At 40.5% G+C, this 22713-nt stretch overlaps 1 protein-coding gene across 5 annotated transcripts in view; it reads right to left on the bottom strand.

The window, feature by feature from the left end:
- NSD2 (nuclear receptor binding SET domain protein 2) overlaps positions 1-22713 on the bottom strand; it is a 104431-nt gene that overhangs the window by 67697 nt on the left and 14021 nt on the right. For 3 of the 5 annotated variants that reach the window (XM_074904383.1, XM_074904387.1, XM_074904385.1), the window contains exon 1: positions 11273-11397. The exons of 1 other annotated variant lie outside the window; for it this stretch is intronic. The gene's annotated coding sequence lies outside the window, so the exon portion shown is untranslated. Of the gene's footprint in view, positions 1-10246; positions 10289-11272; positions 11398-22713 lie in introns of those variants that run through there. One more of the 5 variants, XM_074904386.1, reaches the window with a different exon arrangement.

The raw sequence follows: 22713 nt of genomic DNA, 5'->3' as shown, positions 1-22713 counted from the left end.
CTCAAATCACTGAAGCCTAGAGAGACAACAAATCCAGGAGTGTAACCAGTAAAAGGAAGTCAGCTGTACCAGGCCAATAGTAAATGGGAAGATGTAAGACAAAGGCAGTAATTTGAGACAGTAAGATTATCTGAACCAGTAGATGCAGATTATAGAATATGGAAAATAGACCATGTTTATACAAAGATTTAATGGAGCCGAATGAAAAGAGGCTTAAAGTAAGAGGCAGAATAACCCGCAAAGATAATAGATGTGAGTATCTATAAGCAAATATAGTCTCACTGAGGAGATGAGACTTGTAGAAACCAACCTGCAGGTTAGTTACCATCTCCAGGACAAGCAATGGAGGGAAAACATAGATAAGCATCTCAGTCCTCCTCGTAAAAAATAAGCTAGGTTGTGGGGTCTGATTAAAATGAAGAAGCTAGCAAATCTACAGATGGGAATAACAAAGGATTTCAAGAAACAAGGGCAAAAATAAAGCTAATTAAATCCTGCACAACCTTTGCTATCTAAAATACATGGTAGCCCAATAACATAAGCAAGAAAAACTAGTTTATTTATGAGAAGGGGACAATAGATCAGAAAAGAAGAAAAGAGGCAAGGAAGAAAAATGATCAGCAATAGATAACCAAGCAGTACCTGAGTTTAGAATTAATACAAGGAGATCTAGAAGAGAGGACATGAAAGAATGAAGTGAGATCAATCACAGACAAGATCTGGCTGATCAGAGTTGTAAGAGCAAGGTCCTGAAGCAGCTGAGTGTATGATTAGATTTGGTAGTTAAATTAAGTGTACTCATGCCGGACCACCATATCACACAGAAGCAAAAGCAATCCCTTATCTTTTTCTAGATGACTCTACCTTTAGGAAAGGAAACTGGAGGGAGCATAGGGAAAGGAAGGAGACAAAAGCACCACACACTAGTATCAGCTAATAAGCTTAAGCTAGCATCCTCCCATAATGACTGTCTGGTGACCCACTAAGTACCATTTTCACTAACAAAGGAAAAAACATGATAGCCAAGGAATCTGCTGAATAAACATGGTACTTTAGCTTTCAGTAAGCAAATCTGACTTATCATCGGAAAGGTCTTTAGATATTTTAATCGGACGATGACCATCAGGCACTCCTTGTAACAGCTTTGTACACATTTTCATATTAAAAAAGCAGGTTCTACATAAGACAAATTATTTTGCAGACATTTTAAGTAATGTTATTAATTACTTGAAGGTCCATCATCTGACAGGAGTCATGAGCCAAATACAGTTAGTCTGCATGTCAGATTCCTCCTTCACTGTCCAGGCCACTATCATTTATGTGATATTTATTATTCATTTCTTCCACATCTGCTGCAATTTCAGAGATGCTTTTCTTGTGTGTCAGAAATAATGGAGTAGTCCATTCCTTTCAATTCTGCCAAAGGGAGTGAACAGTGTAAGTAATCAACATCAATACCACTTTTGTTTTGTCTAAGGCTTTTCTTAAAGCTATTTCTCAGGTGAATTACTCAGGCAAGGGGGGAAGAGGGGGAAGATGACACACCTAAATACATATTCAGAGTAAGAGAACTTTATCCACAAAAGCTAATTTTATTACCTACAAATCAGGCTTTTGGCTAGCACTGAAAAAGCTAATAGATAGCTGCTGCTTTTTTCTTAAAGAGAGCTTTCTGGTAAGTCTTCTCCATTCTCTCATCAATTTTAAGACCCATGGTTATTCCTATTTTCAGATCAGAATGAGACAAAATACTTAAAAGAGATTAGTAAAGTTGCAACACATTCTTGATAATATCTTGTATAAAAAACCTTAAAATATCAAATAGGAGTAGAGACATATTTACTATCATGCAGTACACTGCGACGGTTCTTCAATGTGTTAAAATAATGAAAAATTACTACAGGATCTAAACAGAATTTACTTTTAGAAGAAAATGAGTAACTAAAAATTTTATTGTAGGTTTGCCAAAAATTGTTACAAACCAACTCTATCCAGCAAATTTAAAGCATTACCTGTCATTAAAAATAAAGACATTACTGTAGTAGCTGACAGAGAACTGAAAATAATTATACGAAAACTTTCTAAAAATTTACTACTACTTAGAAGAGACTTGGAGGGGGGGAAAAAAAAAGAAAAAAAAAGGTAAATTTAGTCGAAAGGAGCCAATTTTGAGTTTAAAAGCACCTGAAGTAAAGACTGCATTAATCCTGCAGTAGATACACAATGATTTCAGTTAACCAGCCAGCTGGCAAGGCTGACCTACAAAGTATTTTTAAATGATTACATGAAAATTTCCTTATAGTACATAATAATGTTTATATAGAGACATAACATACAATTGCACAAAAAGATCTTAGCATATTTTAAAAACTGTGTGAAAAAAGTTAAAGTACTCACACCTATTTGCTATCTTTTTTTAAAAAAAACCCCAAAACTATTGATCTTTTCTAATTTGTTTTGGGTTCCTTTTTTTTCCCCCCTAATGGATAAAATTTTAGAACTTAATTGTTAAGTCTATTTTCATCAACTGAAACAAGTATTTCTTGCCTTCTCATAAAGGCAATAGGCAATGTTAGCTTGTACAGTTAAGAACTGTAGAACGGCAAGCAAAGAATTTCTTCACTTTAAATATTACTTGTCAGTGCAGAAAGCAAGCTTACAAAACTGATGGACTTGACTTTTTGTTCCTCAGGAAAATGTTTTGCAACCAACCCTTGCTGCTGAGGATAAGGCTAGAAGATTCCGTAACAGGACTCCTCCCCATTAATTAGTTTTCTTAAAAATCAGAAGAAATATTCTTTTTCCACTGCTGCAGAGACTTAGTCAGTTCCACTCCAACCACTGAAGTTGGGTGGTGAAGGAAGAAGACAGATTTGAGTAAATTCAAGTTCTTGCAAAATGTTGTATTTCTGTCTGAAGAGAGAATACAGATACTACTGTGGTGGAACCACAATCCAACAGAAAAGAACCCCTTCTCCTCTGCAGATAAGCAGAGAGGAACTCTGGTACCTGGAACAGTAGACTTACCACCAGCATTTAATAAATACTAAAAGGTAGCCCTCAACAGTTGCTTAACAAATTGTTAAAAGTATTAAAAAAAAAAAAATTTGTTTTCAAATGCAAGCTTGAGACTTTTCTGTCTCCTGGAGAGTTCCAAATGGTCCAGCTGAAAGGAATGGCACCTCTAGCAAACCAGCACTCGACAATTCAGTACAGACAGAATACTCATTCAGTCTAGGTCTTTCCTCACCAATGAAATGATGTCTCTCAATGGGCCAGAGTTGTGCATCTGGATTCTACTTAGCTTGGGAACAAAGAACCAAACGCAATCTCAAATAGCTCAGCACTTAGGCACTGAGTTCCTTCCTTATTTACACTGCTTTTTCACCTGGTCCAAGCCTACTTTCATTTCCAATCCCTTCTTTAATCCCAATCCTTTTTCTTTTCAGCAACCTACCTCTGCTCCTTGCACCATACCTTCAGGACCCAGATCCTCTGGTTCTACATAATATTCACTGCAGTAGATAAACACACTATCTGTTTGCTTCCTCTTCAGCGTGGCCAATAATTATGCCCTTATTCCCACACGTAGTCATGACAGCACAGCAATTGCCTGAAGCTTCACTGAGAGCATCATGAAAATTTCTGATCGTGCAAATTCTGAGAAGGGAAGATCAAATCTGGGATGACACCACAAAGTTATCAATATAAGCAATGAAACAAATCGTAGTATTAACAAAACATTGTCCACTGCACCTCTAACAGAAATAAGCAATGTTGCTCAGATGAGACCAGACAGTAACTAATTTTAATACAGAGGATATAACCATCTTGCCTAGACCCTTAAAACTCTGCTATCTTTGCCTATCATGGCGTTAAAACATGTTCACCTAATTGGGTGGATTTAGATGCCAGAAGCATGCTTGGTCTATTGGAATTATTCTAAAAAGCAACACTGTGAAAGTGGTGATATATGAAGCCTTGCCAATAATCCAAAAGCCTAGCTATATGTACACATAGGAGAGACTCATAATCTTTCTCACAGAGCAGCATTTGGCCATGTCTTCTGTTGTTTATAAAACCAGTAACATGTTGCACTGATAGTGCACCTCTCTAATGTGGACAGGTAACATGTAAAAATACATGCAATTTCTTTCATCCAGTACATTCAACTTCACATCCCAAAACATTTAAGTAAAGAACTGGAAGGTAGAGTTCAGGGGTAGTTAATACTAACTCAATGGCACTGTGGAATTTTACTTTAAAACATGCACCTTTCATCGAGAACTGTATATATCCATATCTGGTCAACATAACTATGTCTACAATGTAATCCTGGCCATAGTGTGCTAATTCTGGTCTACTTTACACATAGACTGAAACTATATACATGCAACTGTTAATTATTCTATCAGTGTATTACGTCAAAGCAAAACACGCACGGACAACTGGCAGATGTATGCCAGGAACAGTCAAACAATACCCAAGACTTGCAACACTAGACACTCTGCAAACAAATCCAAATACGTGCTATTAAGTGGCCTTTCTGGTTCGGACATTACTTGTATTTTTCTGTGCTGAGGCTTTAACATGTTCTTGCCAAAATGCATTACCACCATTTGCATGGTTCTTAATTCCTTCTCTACTTCTTTTGCCACTTCTACATCAAGAATCTCTCCAAAACAGCTATTGGCATAACTGTTACAGGTAAAAGGTCTGGAATTTGTGGCCAAGTTTTTAGGTTTCTGCAGACATAGTGTAGCTTACCCATTTAACTTGGAGACAGAATGATAAAACACTTTCTTGTCCAACAAACCAATTCCTTCTTGTCCACTTTCCAAAACTTCTGTGTTGAGCAGTTTGCAATGGGTATCTCTTGCCATTTTTGCTGTCCTTTCTCTCAGTGCAGCACTATTTTGTGGATTACTTCACTGCCTTTTCAAATTTAGTTCTTTAGACAAATTCTGTTGTACCTAGTTCTTATCAGAAAAATCAAAAAAGACTTGACTGTAGAAATAAGTCATGTTAAGCAACTGTAGTTCTGTCCTTACCTGCAGAGTTTCTGAAGACTGACTGAACTATCACTACTACTTTTGAGTCAAGCATTCACCTGATGAACAGATACTGCACATACACTTTCTACTACATTTTAAGACTACGACTTTTTTTTTTTTTTTTTTTTTCCCCACTATTGCTGAATTTCAGTCATGTTCCACATTTAATCACAGCATTTGTTTCCAGTTTGTTCAGGAGTGCTACTATAGAACAGCTTCTCATGGTCTGCATTTTGCATCCACAGAAACATCACAACATTAATTTCATTCTGAAGTATCTGATTGAAAGTTCTGGGCAACTCCTCCATATAGCAAGATGATCCATATTCATATCTTTCATCCTACACTGCTCTCCAAGCTTCATATGCTGGCTTTAATCCCTCTGGCTTTATTATCAGACTAGAATCTGGGCATTCTTTACTACAGAGATAACTCCCCAATTTAGATGTTTCTGAGTGCCAGTGCAGTCAGGTTCTTTGCTCCGATGGCATCCCACCAAGGCTGGCAAGTTCCACAATTGATTTATCTGATACACGATCTTGGGAACCTCTCCTCCACAGACTAATCCATGCCATAGCAGGAACATTTACACTTCAACTTATTATAATGAACAAATAAATGAAATGGGTCCCAAACATTATGACAGGAGGCTGCATTACTGCATTTCCTTCCCACTGCTTCTTTTATCAGTATCATTTCAAATTATTTCAAATGGCATTTATTTAGATCACATCTCTAATAAAATCTTCCCTAACCTCAGACTTCTTTCTTGAAAATATTTTTTATCACTGAATATTTCATGTTCTGCTCCTTGGTCTATCTCTTATTTAGTAAGGCAGAACTCAGAGAGTAGGCCAACATTCACTCTCTATTATGTTTTTGACTATGGAGAAGAAAATGTGGAATTCTGATATTAGCCCTCAAGGACAAATATTTTTAAAGTTTATTATTATTTTAAAACACAGTTTTGGTTTTTTTTTTTTTAATGTGTTATGTTTTAGCACAGATGTGAGATGTCACTATTTTAGTATTTTGATACAAGGCACAGGCCAGAATAGGTTTCACAAAGGCAGTTAAATGGCCATCTCCGTCAGTCAACTGAACAAGACCGCTCTGTGCTTCTCCAAAGAGCCCCATGGAACACTGACAGTATTCCTCACAGACAGCAGAAGAAAGCTTCAATGAAAGTCTAGTTCAGTAGCACATCAAGCTATAGTTTTCCAGTCATTTGCCACATATGTATCCTTAACCCAAATATGGATGAATATAAAATAGCTCCAATTTGTGCTGGGGAGCTGAATACCAAAGTTCAAAACAAGATCAAATTGCTATCTTGCACTAAGATAAAAATAGGACAGGTTAAAAGGATGGGGACAAAACTAGAAACTGAGCTATCACCTGTTGAGTAGCCCTTGCAATTTAACACATGCTTTAAGTCACTTCTATTTTTTTATTCTTTCAAATTATGTCAAATACGAGAACCTACACCAGTGGTGCCCCAGGGCAAAGTAATTTAGCCCAACATAAGAATACTCTTAAGTACTACAGGCTAGCACTTCGCTTTTCCATACTTAGTAAATTTAATTTGATTGCTATGAAACATTCAAAAAAATTTTCAAACATCTACTTTCCACATGTAGCCCATCACACATGTACTATCAGAACAATTTCCACGTAATGGTATTATTTCTTAACATTAGCAAGAAGGATAGTAGAAACCTTGCTTTTGGTTCAACCATGATTAACAGGTATTTGTTTACTGCACACAAAATGTGTTTTAAAAAATTCAGGTTATGGTATAACCTATTATGCTTCAGACAGAAGCAGCTTTTCAAATGTACCAGACAGTCAATAGATTATCTGGTGCTAAAGTTTAGAGTTGCTTGCGAGCAAAGTAATGCATGATGGACTATGCATTAACCTATCATCACCATACACAAGGTATTAGTATATACGATCTGTTCTCCAGAAATCTTGCATATTTTTGTAGCTTGCTATTCACCAGAAGGGCAGCAGAATAGAGTATGGTCTAAATTTCCTTTAGAACACATTCCAAGAACTTCCCTTCCTGCTGATGCTGAAAGATATAAAATAACTATGCTAGACACCACCAACTTGATAAAAACATTAAAACCAGTACTTGATATATCACTTTTGTAATTTCTATCAGTGTAAAGTGAAAAGAAAAAAAGCCAATACATTTATACAGCTGTCTTACTACCTCCAATGGCTGCAGGTCATAGAGAAACTAATTTGAAGGTGCAGTGAAGGGGGAATTTAAGTAGTTTCTCTGTTTTCCTTCAAAACTGTACTCAGAACCAAAGCCTTCCAAGTAACCATTAATTTTATCAAACAGGTAACTGACCCATTCAACCAGCTACATGAATTTATAAGCTGCAGGGTGACTACCGACATGTCAACAAGGGTCTCCTCACCCATCCCCTTTCTCCAAAGTCCTCCACAATTATGCACCAAAGGAAATTTGGTCTCCCATGCCAAGCTCTGATGGGAAACTATTTTCTCTGTCCACTTTATCACCTGACCGCTTATCCTGGGGCCATATTCCATCTCCACCTTCTCATTTACATCAGAGGAGATTCTAGCACATCCCTGACAAAAACATTTCTCAAAGCTACATCCCTAACTGGAAAGTGATGCTTCCTAGAAACATGGACTTACTCATCCACTTAGACCCACTTCAGTATCTCCATTCTTCCTTCATCCAAAGGCTAGATTCAAGAATTATACCAGATCTATCATATTTACTCAACCATAAGGCCATTTGTCTTTGCAGAAAAGTAATGAAAGGGCTCATACAGTAGAGTCACAAGCATAGTATCAAAACACAGAGTCATCACCATCTCCTGCATTATTATTAGTTGCACCAAGCATTTCTTTATTGATGTCAATGTATCCTGAATGTTAGGGTATCTGTTGTTTTCAGCAATACCACTTAGTGGATGCTTCCCCCTGTGCAGCACAGTGCTCTCAAGGAGAGGTGAAAATTTCCTTCCCAGAAAAGGCTAGGCGCTTTACCTTGTTCTACACAGAAAATAACTTGTAATTTTCATGCATTCAACCATCTTCTATGCTTAAAACCTAAGAGATGCCTTGTAGTTATGTAAGCAGGAACGACCAGAGGTGACCAAAATACTTCAAGAACTGTTCTTGTATCTTCTCCTCACCATAAACTATATCCTTAATCCAGTAATCTGACCAGAGCAGGTGAACCTTTATAAACACATGGGGTCCCAATGCAGTCAATAGGCTTTGATCGACCACAAGGAAAGACACGCATTTATCAGTCCGTAGGAATAAGGCCTCGCTTGGGAAACATCGTGACACCGGTGGAACAAAAAGCAAGCTCGGTGCAAAAGTGAGAGGTGAATGGGCCACAAACAATAGGACACTGAAAAACAATCCCTTCTTGCCATTCCTTTGCTATATCGTTAGCACAATATTTTGGACACAAACATATATATATATATATAAAATATACATAAACGCACACACACATATATATGTATACACCCATACCCATCAATTTCACTGCCCAAATATTAGAAAAAAACACCCTCAATAATAATGTTTTCTTCCAATCTAAAACAAAGTGGGGTTGTTTTTGTGGCAATATCCAGTCTATTGCATGCAGGCAGTAATTTAAATGCAATAGTCTCATCTGCAAAGCAACCACTGACTTCAGAAAAAGCACGCAGCCCTACAGATATTAAAACACAATTTCTTTTATTCTTACTAGCCATTTGTTGGATTGGTATAGGACTAAAAAGAAACATATTTTTCATTTAATTTCCATTTTCTAAGCTACTTTAAATCTACACCCTTAAAGTATAATGACCTAGTTTCTTCTGACATTTTCAAATAATATTTGATAAATCAGTAGGTTTTACTGTACTTTTAATATCTGAATTTTTCCGAATATGTATGAGGGTAAATACTCCTATAACCTTCACAAGAATTAGCCATATAGTCTCCAGGAACATCCAGAGCTTTTATATTCAGATACTGAAAAAAACTGTCATATTTTCTGATGGCCGCATACTAGATGAAAAACCCAGCATGTTCTAATATATGGGATATAGATGCTTACTGAAACTACCAAAAATTGCATATACTGCAAGTACTGAGCCCCAAGTCGTCCTGCAAAACAGTGGTTTTATTCAATGATTATATTCAACAGTCAAATAATACCACACTGTGAAATTGAGGAGTTTATTAAGGTTCATATACTGCATTTCCTAAGCAAAATTCCCACTGCAAAACAATCAAATAATAGCTTCAGCAACAAATTTACAGAGATTCTACTAACATACGAACATTTTGGTGAAGAACCAATTTGTTCCTGCAGCTGAAGCCACACATTCCATGTTTAAAGAATTTTAGTGAGCATATACATCCGCATAAACCACCAGCAAGGACTCTTTGCAAAATCTATTACAAACTTCATTGCCACCCTACAGTGTTTACAGTTACCTTCCTTAGATGTCTGAAAAGGCTAAACACCAAACATATTTTCCTTGCGGGTTTTTTTTTTTTTATTTTCTTTTAAAGCAGACCTCCTTTCGCTTACTCAGTGCCGGCAGCACTAGCTCCTAAATTTAAGAATCATTATAAACCAATTTTAATGCAAATGCCAATAAGGAAACTATTCACGCACACAAAATACACGGGCAATGACTGATACCAGCCTCTCTCCTGTTTTAATGCCTGTTAGCAAGAGGCCCATTTTCTCTGAAATCTGTTTAAATACGGTGTTTACTGTCTCTGTACTTCTACTAGTATTTACTCCTCCTTTCAGCCGACATATTTAAAAAAAACAAAACCAAAATGCAAGTATAAATATGTTCAAGAAGTGTGGCAAATTCCCTTCTCCACCCCCAGAGCGGTACAGCCACAGCGGATGAGCTGTAACTATGGCCTTGGGAATACAAGTTCCCCAGGCTCTTTTACCACACAAATATCAATTCAAGTTACAAGAGCCCTATCCTCTTATACTTAATGAAGATTGAGCCAACGAGCCCGTATGCCTTCGCAGGAATGTTTTCTTTCCGTTTTCCTAACAAGGCTCTCCTCCCATACAGGTCCAGGATGGACTGCAGAAGGGTGTAAGTAGAAGGATCATCACACCAGTGTTTAGTGGAGGAATAAATCAAACATGGCTTCCCCCTCCATACATTTCCAGAGTTACATTCACTCCTGCAGCCGTACAATCCCAGTCCTACCCAGAGGGAAGGGACAGGAGCAGCCTCCACCTCCCCACACCCTCACCGCCACCGGGGTACATTTGCAGCCACTCCACCCCTTAAGGAGGCGGTTTAAACCCTGGAGAAAGCTTTTTTTTTTTCTTCCCATCTCCACCCCCCCCCCCTTCGGTCTTCTTTCTGATTTGCACTGATTGATTCCCCCCCCGGCCCCCCCGCCCCGAGGGAGGGAGGTGGGACGGGTGGGCACCTCTCACACACCCCTTTATGTTGCCCCCGACCTCCCGCAGAGCCGAGGAGGAGGAGGAGGGCAGGGGGGAAAAGGATGAAGCTGCAACAGCCGGGACTCCGGCTCGGCATCGCTCCTTTCCGCTCCTCCGCCACCCAAGAGTCAGGCCCAGCCAGCAGCAGAAATCCTGCGGCAGCCTCGGGGGGGGGGAACGGGGGACGACGAGCAGGGGCGGGCGGGAGCAGCGGGGGGGCCCGCGGCCCCTCAGCCAGGGCCAGGTAGCGGGGGGGGGGGGGGGGGGGGGGGAGGGAAGGAAGGGGGGGGGGGGGGAGCGAACAAAAAAACCCTCCTCCAGGGAAGGGGGAAACGGGAGCTACGGGCTGCCCGGGCAGGGGCGGGCGATGGAGACGGCGGGGCGCCGGCGGTAAGTTTGAGGGGGCCGGAGCCTCGGCGGATGAGGAGTCCCCGGGGGAAGGGCCGGGGGGCGAGCGGATGCCCCGCGACGGGACCCTCGACCCCCACAGCGCTTCACCGGGCAGAGCCCGCGGTCCCAGCCCAGAGAAAGGGGGCGGGGGGGCTCCCGGTGAGCGCGGCGAGGAGCGGGACCGGGCGGCAGCATCCCCGCGAGCGAGGGAGCCTCGCCGCCGCCGCTCCCGCCTCCCGCCCGGGGCCTGCGGGAACGTGCCCCGGGTGCCTCCTCCCTTCCCCAGGGAGGCGGGCGAGGGGGGGTTGGGGGGAAGCAGAGCCAGCCGCGCTCCCGGCCTACTGACCTGTGCCCTAGCGCATCCTTCTCCCCCGAGAGCCGGGCGGAGGCGGCGACGGTAGCTCGGTGCCGGGGAAGCGGCAGCGGCGCGAGCCGAGGCGACACGGCAACAGCGGCGGCAACGGCGGCGGCTCCGGCGATCCTGCGCGGCGGCCCCGCCCCCTCCTCCGGCCAGAACCAGCGCGAAAAATCCGGGCCGCTGATTGGGCGCCGCCGCTGCGCTGCCCCTGGAGCGGCTGTTTCAAATCCCCCCGCACGGAGCCGCCCGCACGCGCGGCCCAGCGGCCCGGCGGCGGCCGGGAGCGGCGCCAGCCGCGGCGAGCGCGCGGGGACGGCGGGAGCGGGGCCGCCCGCGGGGCCGCCCGGCGCGCGCCGGGGGCCGCCCCCCGCCCTGGCGGGGCCGGCGGGGAGGAAGAGGAGGGCGGGCCGGGTGCCAGGGGAGGGAAGGCCACGGGGCGAGGTGGGGCCGAAGGCGGGAGCTGTGTGGGGCCCGGCCCGCTCAAGGCGGGGGGGGGGGCGTGGGCTGGCTCGCCGCGGCGGCGTCCCCAGGTGGGCGAGAGCGCGTCGAGACCCCGCAGAGGTCGGTAGAAAACGCTTAATTTTTTTCTAAACTGTTTGTTGTTGGGCTTTTTTTTTTTTTTTTTTTTTTTACTATTATTAATTCCCCTCCCTTGGGCACTTGCCATGGGCCGCACCGCCTGGTGAACGTGCCCTCCTCACCCGCTGGCCTCGGCAACCGTACACGTGCGCTCTCTGAAAATCCTGATTTAAGCCAAATGTTTTGACTTTCTGTACAACTGCACACAATTTTGAGGCTGTCAGATAGTTGTAAGAACCCAAATGCGCCTGGCTGCGAATTACCCGGGCTGTCTTTTCTGGAAGTAGAGCCTGGTTTATTTTTTTTAAAAGCTTGCATCAAAATAAGTACATGTGCTTGCAATTTGCCAATTGAAAGCACAGCTATTTTTTTTAGGCCCGATTGTTAAATATCTGTCATGTTACAATAGGAACAAATATTCTCATGAACTGTCGCACCAGGTAATGCAAAGCAGGTAAAGGCCAGCTTTTCCAAGCTTTTGATGGCTTGATAAAGGATTTGTGGAGCACTGAGAACCCGCGTTTTCTGTACAGGGCGGAGAACGTAGTTCTTCGGTGCTACAGACGCTGTATTAACCTGGTAGCTAAGGGCCTCACGCACCTCCCGTGAAAGGTAAACAGACGATAATGGAGGAGGGGAACACACCAGCATCATACTTTCTGGATAATGGTGAAATTACGTCATCTGTTAAGAGGCTATTATTTTTTTTAATGTAATCCTTAATTTACTTTTACATAGAAAAGTTTGTGGATGTTTTCGCACGCGCGTTTAATGGTGGATGCGGCAACTTAGTGTTACATAGTAATGACAAAAATCATCGGCTGATTAAAACTTTAAATGTGGCTGAAGGAAATCTGTCTGTATGATAAAGGTACCTTGTCTTACAGCACTTCTGTAAAAAAAATACACTACCTTTAAGGTGTTAGACAAAAGATTGAGCTTCTGAATGTCAGTATTTACAGTATTAAAGAGAGACTGCTATCACATTTTCAAATCACTCATTTGAATTGAGTCATGACAGTTTTATCTTCCAACTTCCTTTCTAAAGTTCGGTTATATGCATTTACAGAAGAAAAAAAGATGTTCTCTAATTAAAAATTGAGGCACTAGTATAAATAGAAGTTCAAATATGTTAATCCTGTTGTTTTGCTACGTAACAGCGTATACAGGAGGTGTGCTTTTCTTCCACAGTAGAACGATAATGCTAATGTATAAAAAGTACAAAGCATGACATGTTTGCAGGGATGCTTGCTGTTGTGTGTGGTGTGTTGTGTGTGTCGTGTCCCGTCCCGTTCCCCCCCCCCAAAAAAAAAACCCCCAAACAAACCACCAAACCTTATGTAAGAAACCAGGTTAGTTATCAAATGCTACAAATGTGTTACCTATTTTCTCTTGAGAATAAATTCTGTGTTCAGGCTCAATGGTGTAAATCCATTTCTATGTATGATTAAATAAGAGAAGAAGATTTTTACTCTGCACTTATTACTAATATATAAGATCCTCCAGATAATGCAGTTCTCATGTTTGCCTTCTGTGTCTGTTGTTTAAGATTTAAATGGAAGGATTTTGCTATCACAGTCAAGGTGACAACAAATCTTCCTCAGTCCTTTCAACTCCTGTAGATCACTGGCCTTGTCTATGCTACAAAGATTTGCAACCATGTAATTACCACCTGATAGACCCACCATGCAGATTTCCAGGAAAGCTTATGCTGGGAGTTAACACCTTTAACTAGAATAGCACCAGTTTATACTCTACCTAGACACTGGTGCAAACTTCTCCAATGTGATAACCCTTTTAAACAGAAACTGTGCATGCAGGTTTTTTTTTAATTTCAAAACCAACTGTCTGCTTCCTTGAGCTCATATCATGATAATAAAAATCTGTCATTTTTTCCAGTGCAGTACAGAAAAAGGTTGATTCTTTGAAAGTGGATATAGTTATATTACACTTCTGAAAACTGGGTTCAAAAAAGTTTTAACAAGAATGCACTTGTGCTAACAAGTAACGGGCACACTGGCTTATACCTGAGTGATGGCTTTGAAAGAGTTTAAGTAAATGTCCTGTAATCTGTTTCTAGTAGTTGCAAATGTCCAGACTGAACCTCTTGGAGGTTGCATTCTCTTTCATTACATTTTCTTATGATTTTGAATTAGCCAGTATTTCTTTAACTTTTTATATTTCTTGGATAGCCAAGCAGGTCATTGAAACCAAAAGATGTACAACTAGAGCATTTATTAATTTATTAATGAATCCTGTTTCATTTGGTATCTAAAATTTTATAGTTCAACTTTTATGGATATAATTGTGTTAAGAAATAGTATCAAGACCAATATCCCTCTGTTCAACTCAATAAAGGAATTTAAATAAATATAGCAGTTGCATATTGTTCTAGAAATAAACATTTTAGATTATCAATTAGTTATCAGGCTGAAAGACAACGTACAACACTTTTTCAAGATCATTTATTCAGCAATAATGATAGCCAGTGCTTCTGACCTTAGGCATATGTTAGGATATGCTGAAATTCTGAAGCTGAAGGAAGATAGTTTTTGTTGCCACCACAGGGACAGACAGTGCCAAAAAACCTAAAGCCTACGTTGCAGTTGCTGTAGTTTCACTGTGTTAGGCAGAGCTCAGAAACAAATTCTATGTGTGTGACACTACTCCATGCAACAGTACAAAAGTCTCTGCCCTGAGCGTCTGGTCAGCCCTGTTAACAAGGGCATGGGGCACATTTTGGGGTACTTCTTGCTATTAGAAATAATGGAGATGAGCAGTCCCTGTGCTAAAGCTTTGCCTTTCTCCTGGCAAAGGCCAATCGTAGTGATGGTGTAGTTAACAAGTTTAATCTCATTGTAGATCTTTGTGGCAGGAGCTTCGTGTTTACATTTCTCTCCTGTACAGATCCTAAGGACTGATTGCTTCTTTCTGAATTCCTTTCTCGTATCTTTTTTTAAATTTTGTTGCAGGATTTTATATAATCATCTGGTTAGTCAATATTTTCCTGAATGCAGATCATCTTGGCGGCAATGTAAACATAACTACCAGTAAACTGAAGTTATGTGAGAGCAGTTGATGAGTTAATCAGATATTCCCAAATTAGTTTGTACAGCAGCACAGCATGTCCACAGTGTTTATTGTACTACAGGTGTTTAATGAGGTAAGGATTGTACTAGGCCTTATAGAATCTACAAGTGGAGGTTTTTCTTAGAGTTTCACAAACCTTCCCACCTATTAGGGCCAAACACTGAAGACATCGTAGTCCTACTTCAAAATGTGAATACACTGGAAAAGTTAATGCTGCCCATTTCCTGTTTTGTTGTAGTGCTGATGCAGAGGTATCTTCCCAGCGTTGTCCCTTGTATCACCATTACTCTCTTTCATGCTGTCAGCTGGCAACCCATCACCTTAGCGCTGACTTTGGCCAGCAGTCCATGGTTTTTCTTCAGATTAACAGTGAGTAATCGTTGTTTCCCACCTGCCTGAACCTATCCTTAGCTATGTTAGGCATAACTTAGACAGAGCCACTGATCCTTCAGCATGTCAGTCCATGGGTCATCATGACTGTTAAAAAAAATCTTTATTGGCGTGTATGCATTTATGTCTTTGGCCATGCAACATACTGCATGCTGTTTAATATAGAGACAGCAAGCTGCTGATGTAGAATTAAGAAAGAATGAAGTATAAAACTTAAATCAGCATTTCTTTATATTAAATGTAGCATAGTCGTCCTGAAATCATAGTAATAAATGCATTCTTGAGAACCTACACATACGTTTGCTAATTAATTTGAAAGAAAGTTCATTGAAAATGACTATTTAAAAATTTCAGCATTGTGTATTAGAATTGTTTTTACTCTTAAATTAGCTTGGAAATGAAAAGGTACAGGCTTTTCAGACTTTACATATGTTTTTGTGTAATCTCATATAAAAATGGAGTCATGGTATTTTTTAATTGCAAGTTGATTCTTTGGGAAAAAGAAAATAACCTGTGTAGAGAATTTCAAACACAATTAGTCTCTGTCCAAATGAGAGACATCTTAAGTGCAACTATAGCTTATAGCTTAAGTACTGTTCGGAGTAAGAAATTATAACCTTGATAAAAATATACAGTTAAATGTGAATCTTCTTCATATTATGAGTTGTACACCAGTCTGTTTACCAGATACATTTTCAGTTAGGAAAAGAATGGAGTAAATGTCACTTTTCTCCCAAATACCTATTTCTGTTTGCATCATTTATGCTGAGCAGAAGAAGGGGAAGTGTCATTGAGGAGCAAAAGGAAGACGAAAGTTGAAGACATGAGGGAGTGGGATACAGCTTTGGGGAAGGCAGAGGCCAGGAGAAAGGAAAACTGAGGAGCATATCCCTGCTGTTACCCAGTGTTGGGATGATAGAAACCAGCTGTATACCAGTTCTAAGCAGCTAACATGCTCCAGCCTGGTATAAGTAACTTCAGTGCACTAATAAATTTATCTATAGAAGTTATATGTCTCTAATTATCTTCAACATCAGTATGACTTCATTTAAACATTGCTGACATTCAGAATAAAATAAATCTAATCCATGTAGAAACGCACAGCTTGAGGATTCAAAACACATTAACTCTTCTATTGATAGCATAGTATGTTACTCTGTTTATAAACATTAATTTAATTTAGAAGTACAAATACTGAAATACATTCATAATCAGAATTAATGTTTAGCACTACGGACCAAAACTACAGTTTTTTTGCAATATGTTTGGTATGCATGTCTAGATCTTAGCTCGTAAAGGCTAAAGCTTAACTCTACAACTCTTAGCTTTTGAGGAGTCATAATGTAGGTTTGAATGTTAATTCTACTGCATTTCAACTTACTGATTTATGCTTAATCTTCATGTAATTATTGTTCAGTGACAAACACAATGTGGTAAGTTATATAGCAATGGAAATCTTGAAGTTTGAGGGGTTTTTTTCATTTTGGCAGAGAAGTGACTATTGATATTTCCACTCTATGCCAGTGCCAAAGAATAAAGTTTGTTAAGGGTTGAATAGGCCAGATAGATAATGCTACTTCTGTTTTCAGCAGACGCTAATGCAGTGTTTTATTTTGCACATATATTAATCTTTGCTGCCTCAGTACAGAATGGTGAGGGTAACTATGTCAGTCCTAAAGGTTAATTTCATTCTTTTTTAAGGCATGCCATTATTCTGTTAACAGTAATTGCTCTTTTTTGAATGATTAATTTGATCATATGAACTGTTTCTAATTATGTTGGTGGCTGGCAATTTCCTGTACTGAAAAATTGTAGCTGTGATCATATCCCATTTACTCAATATATATGCCTTGAGAAAAATGCTCATGGACAGACATTTTCAGAAATATCCACTAATTTTGAGAACTGTTTGGAGACTTTATATAAGATGCCTAGCACTTGTTTTATATTGGTGTTGAGTATGTGCCAATGTACTTGGCAAATGAGGGCTGAAACAACTGGATTTGAGGCACAGGATGAGCAGGTTTGCAAATGCAGGCCTAACTGCTAAATTATCACCTGTGCTGTTTGTGCTGTGAAAACTGAAAAGAGTAGGACGTGTTTCTTGCACATTTTACCATGTTCTTACACTCTTCTTGAGCTTGATATGCTTGTTCCTCTAAGCTATATTTGTTCGCTTCAGTTATTGTTAATGAGCCAGAGCTTACACTTTGCAAATCAGTGCAGGCATTTTATGAGACACCCTGGCTTGGTGAACAAGCCCTAGCAGGGAGTGGAAGGTGGCTGCTGAGCTGCCTGCAGGAGTTACACTGTGGTTCACTGTCAGCAGCTCGACCCTATATGCAAGAGTCATCCCACTGTAGCAGTTCTGGCTCCAGCGCCAAATCTGCATCCACTTTATGTACAGTAGAAAAACATTGGACTGTCTCAGCTGCATTTACAGCAGCTGAACTAAACTGTGATTCAAATGAAGAATGTGCTCAGCAGAGAAGAGGTGTTGGGCTTTGCCAGCGTGTAGGAGACAGCCTATATGAAGATTCACCCACTCTACGTTGTCTCACACTGAAGCTGGGCATGGTTGTAGTACCATTGCGCTAATAATAGCATCATTCCCATGGACACAAGCCACCATGCGTTGGACGCTCCTCCTTTTGCAATTGCTACAGCAACTGGGCATGTGGTATTTGCTGAAGGGCTGAGGTTACATGCATCTTCTGGGTTTGAGCTGGTTCTTCAAGGCAGGAATAAACTGTTTGCAGTGGTCCAAAGGAGGAGACAAGCACTCAGAGTTCAGGAGTCAAACCTGTGATTCAAAGCCTCAACTTCTGTCTCACTCCACAAGTCCTTTCTAGGGGCTAGAAGAGATGCTTTTGCATCTGACTAGAAGTACACCACTCCCAGCATGCAGCTCATCTAAAATACCAGAATCCCAAAACCCAGCATTCCCTACGGTGATCTGAAGAAGTAGAGGCCTTCGAAGTGTGACTAAATGCTTTGCCACAGCATACCATCTTAAATGCACATTCTACATGTGTTCCTTATTTCATGTAGACTTGTAAAACTGTTACAGTTGACTTGTAAGACTGTTACAGTTGACTTCTATTTAGAGACACTCTGGCAAATATATGTACTTAGCGTTAGGTATGTGAGTTGTCTCTTTGCAGCCTCAGTCCTGTATGTTTTAATACAGCCGTAATCCCCACCGCCTGTGGGGAGTCTGGCCTAGCCCACTCTAGACCTGCAGGAAGGAATAGCTGCAAGCCTTTTTATGTCCTCCATGATTGGCCTGTAACCTGGATTTTTACAGGCAGGCAGCAGACAGCCTGTAGGCCTGGTATGGACATGTCCCTCACAATACATTAGAGAACTTCATCAGACTTTCACCGGCTCATTAAAATTGGACCTGTGATCCCTGCCCCCTATACACACACCAGCTCTCCAGCCACACATCACCCCTCCTGATTACTCTTGCCACCTCTGACGCTGGGACATCTGATTGTGTGATGCTGGTGAATCAGCTCAGGCAGTGCTGCAGTTCTCAGCCTGGTGTGCAAAGGCAAACTAACTCCCTTCATGAATGGATCGCTAGCTCCTGCTTCAGAGTCCAGGGCCAGAGAGCTGCTGCTGCCCAGCTGCAACCATGGCTGCATGGCCATCTGCCTTCACCTGCCTGATGCCATCCTAAAGTGTAATAAATTAGGAGGCATGCTCTCAGAATTTACCAGTTTACTGACTATATGAACAGCAAATCGAAATCTGAAGGATGCTTTGGAGATGTTTTTTACAATGCAATGTAAATAGTGACTAGGCCTCTTGAAAGGTCTATGGATATGCCCACATCGGGACAGTTGCTGGGCCTAGCTGATTCAGGAAAGAACATAAAGAAGTCATTGATTCAGTGGGAAACATTTACCCAAGAGTAGTGTTTGAGCAGTTCGGGTCTCAGAACAGAATTCCACTTTGACAGCAGTCAATATTCATGTAAAAATTCACTGTGGCTTCTGAGAATTAATTTCTAGGTCGGCTTAAATAATCAGTTATCCTACTCTTCCGTTTCCTTTTCATGGCATTGTAGGCAAATTAATTGTATGTTAAGTCTTAAATAATTTTAAAGAATTGATTTATGACCCAACTATACTTGCCTTTTAAAAACTTTCAAGGGCAGAGACTTAAAAAAGTCTTACATGTTTGTACGGCACCAGTATAGGAGCCCTTGGCATGCAGGTGTCCTATACGCAATATCGACATATGAATGTTAAATAATGGTGTCTTCTGAAGGTAAGAACCATGGTTTTTTTGCAAGCTTTTTGCACACTCATGAGTATGTGCCAGGTAGACAAGCACTCTGGAGTTTGAAAGATGAACCCCTTTTGAACTATACGCATCGCATCTCAGTATGATTCCTAGGGAGAAAATCTTCTCTTGTCCAAGCTTTTTGGATTTATGTGGGCCCTGTGGAGTTCACTGGTGGGTTTATTTGGCAGGTGGGCCTTATTAGCCTGCCAGCAAGGGACTATTTGACCTGCTTAGGTTTGTACAGCTTGTAAATAAAGATTCTGTCAGGGAAGAGAGATTCTCTTGTGCTTCGGACTATTTATATCTCTTATAACTGTGGCTGTTAAAGCTTATAAAGAAACAGAAGGTCTGGGATGTGAGACAGAAAGCCCTGAGGGAGTCTTACGTGTTGTGTTTGGATTGCTGTGTTAATATCCTAAAATAAACACAGCATGCCAGAAAGTTGGGAATACTTTTATTGTAATTATTTTTAAATGAAAGACCTAAATTATTGGTTATTGAATGGAGTATGACTGAACTTGGCTGCAGACAATAAAATAACCTCTTAATTTAACAGTAGCAGCTATTCGCAATCAATGGGAGCCAGACATTAATTAATCAGCTTCATTTCCCTTTTTTTTCTTTATCTTTTTTTGCATTGTTCTCAAGTTTAATAATTACTAGTATTAATATTTTTACAGCTCAGGTTAATATTGAATACAATAAGTTTACAATAAATTGTAATCATAACCAAACTATGATAGACTATCAACGGAATTACTTTAATCAGGCAGAAATATTATATTGAAAGTTATGTTGTAGTTCAGATTTTTTAAAAATCCCTTCAAGAAGTCTTTCTGTCTGTCTAGTGCAGATCTGACAATAGGGTCTCTAACTCTATAACATGTAATTTTTAATAGCTGTATCTGAATTAGTGAAAATACTTTATATTATTTTATTTATATTACCTACAACGTAAGAAAATGCTTTTCTTCGGAAGCCACCAGTTTGGACTAGTTGAACAAGAGCAATAGTCTCTGAGAAAGGTTTCCTTCCTACTCAGACACCCAAGTGCTACTGCAGATCAAATGACACTGGGTTCAGCATCTGCCAGAGTTGAGATTTTGAGTCTGTGTTCCTTGCTCATTCATTTGAAAGTCAATTTTGCAATATCTCTGCCCTCTGTCCTGAAAGGGCTCAATAAATGTTCTTTGACCTTAGTCAGGTTAGACTGATCTGCTACTTATGCATTCTAATTGTGATATTTTAAAATATTAACAGTCACCAGTTTGTAGAGAATCTGTTGAATTTACAATTACAAACATACTGGCTGCAGAAATACTTCACCTGAGAGTTGCTGCTGTGGCCTGGGAGAACTTGATCTTGGGGAAGGACAAGTAGGATATTACCACTGATGTGCACTGCCTGGAGAAAGGCTTCCAAATTCTACCAGGCACCAAAACTTTACAAGTGGAAGCCCCTCAGGAGACATGCCAAGACAGGCAGTGCTCTTTCTTGTTTTGTTCCACCTCTTTTCCAAATGGGCATCTCTTTTATGAGCTGGATCCTCTGGCTCCCAGCCCTGCTGTGATGTGGGGCTGGCAAACTGCTGTGCACCTGTTCTGGAGGGATTAGCCACCGGTGACAGCCCATACCCAGAATTTCCTCCACAGATGCTAGTACCCTTCAACAAGTGAGTCAGAACCATTTGACTTAGAGCTTTTTATAGTTGTTGTTGATGGTAATGATAATCATCCTAATAAAGTCTAGTTCTTAATCTCTCATACTTAATGGTTTGTCATTGGTCGAAGAAGATACCATGCTGCTCTTCACTCCCATCCCTATCTGCTTTACCAGCATAGCAAAACACTGTTAAGCTTTTATGATCATCTGTCGTTAACATTGGGAAGAGAGTGTTGTCTGGTGGATGAGATATCAGGCTGAGTCCAGAATTGACTCTGCTAATGAATTCACCATTGGGAAATCTAAGACTATATTACTTCCTCTGCTGTTCTGATTTTCCTACCGATAAATACATCCATTTGAGAATTCAATAAACAGCTCATGCTGAAAATCAAGCATGCCAGGATAGGTTTGCAGAACTGGGATTTACATTAAGTTTTCTAGTCCAAATAATTCAATATTGTCTGTCTTGTATGTTGATATGAATCATATATGATTACAGTGCTAACTGATTGTAGAAATAATATGGACTGTTTCTTTTCTCTTTTGTCCATCAGTTAAAGGCCTTTGTCACTCTACTAGAAAACAGTTTTTGATATAAATAATTTATTATTCTTGAAAAGTCTGTCCATATAGCTGAGGGAATAAATGTCCTAAATTTTATTCCACCCAAGTTAGGTTTGTTTGTTGGTTTTTTTTCCTTTCTACAGATACATAAAAAGAATCAGGCACTTCCTGCTATCCCTAAGCACAGACTTAGTTCCTGGTATATCTAATGTATTCAGGAAGGAAGGAATAATCTCTCTGAGGCTGTAGTGCTTTTACAGTGGCTGCAGTAGCTGTAGCTCAGACTGCCTGTGAGTGAAAAATACTGGAGGAATTGTGTAATGTTTGATCTTTGGGAGTAATAAGGAACAGTCCTATTCATAGGTGAGAATAATATGCTTGGACTAGCATTGTGCAATACAGTGTAGCAGACAAATGTTCCTGCATAGAGGAGACTACCATCTGCTAGAATTAAACAAAGTATTCATACCAGCCACAAAATGCACCGAATAAAAAGAATTTTTTATAAAATAAGCCCCCCATTTTCCAGCTAGGATAAAGTACGATTGATTAGGTACCGCTTGTAAAAGGTGGATTTTGCAAAAGAGGAGGATGTTGAGTGCTCTGGAGAAGAAGGATTTGCAAGAGAAGGGTGATAAGATAAAGATTTGTCCAAAATAAGACTGGGAAGTGGCTAAGTGGGAACTGTGAGCTGAGTGTGTGGGAGGGAAGGAGGCAAGCATTCATTTCATTCAACACTAAGAACAGAAAAAAGGTGCAGGTGGGGGGCAGATTTCTGTTTCTTATTCTGCTTAAAATTAAATGATCTGTTGCTTTCAGTTCTCAAAGGTATTAAAACTGTGTTC

Source organism: Athene noctua, chromosome 4 (assembly GCF_965140245.1).
Source record: "Athene noctua chromosome 4, bAthNoc1.hap1.1, whole genome shotgun sequence".
Taxonomy (NCBI): Eukaryota; Metazoa; Chordata; class Aves; order Strigiformes; family Strigidae; genus Athene; species Athene noctua.
The sequence above is the reverse complement of the archived record's forward strand: the minus strand, read 5'-3'. Positions and strand labels throughout refer to the sequence as shown.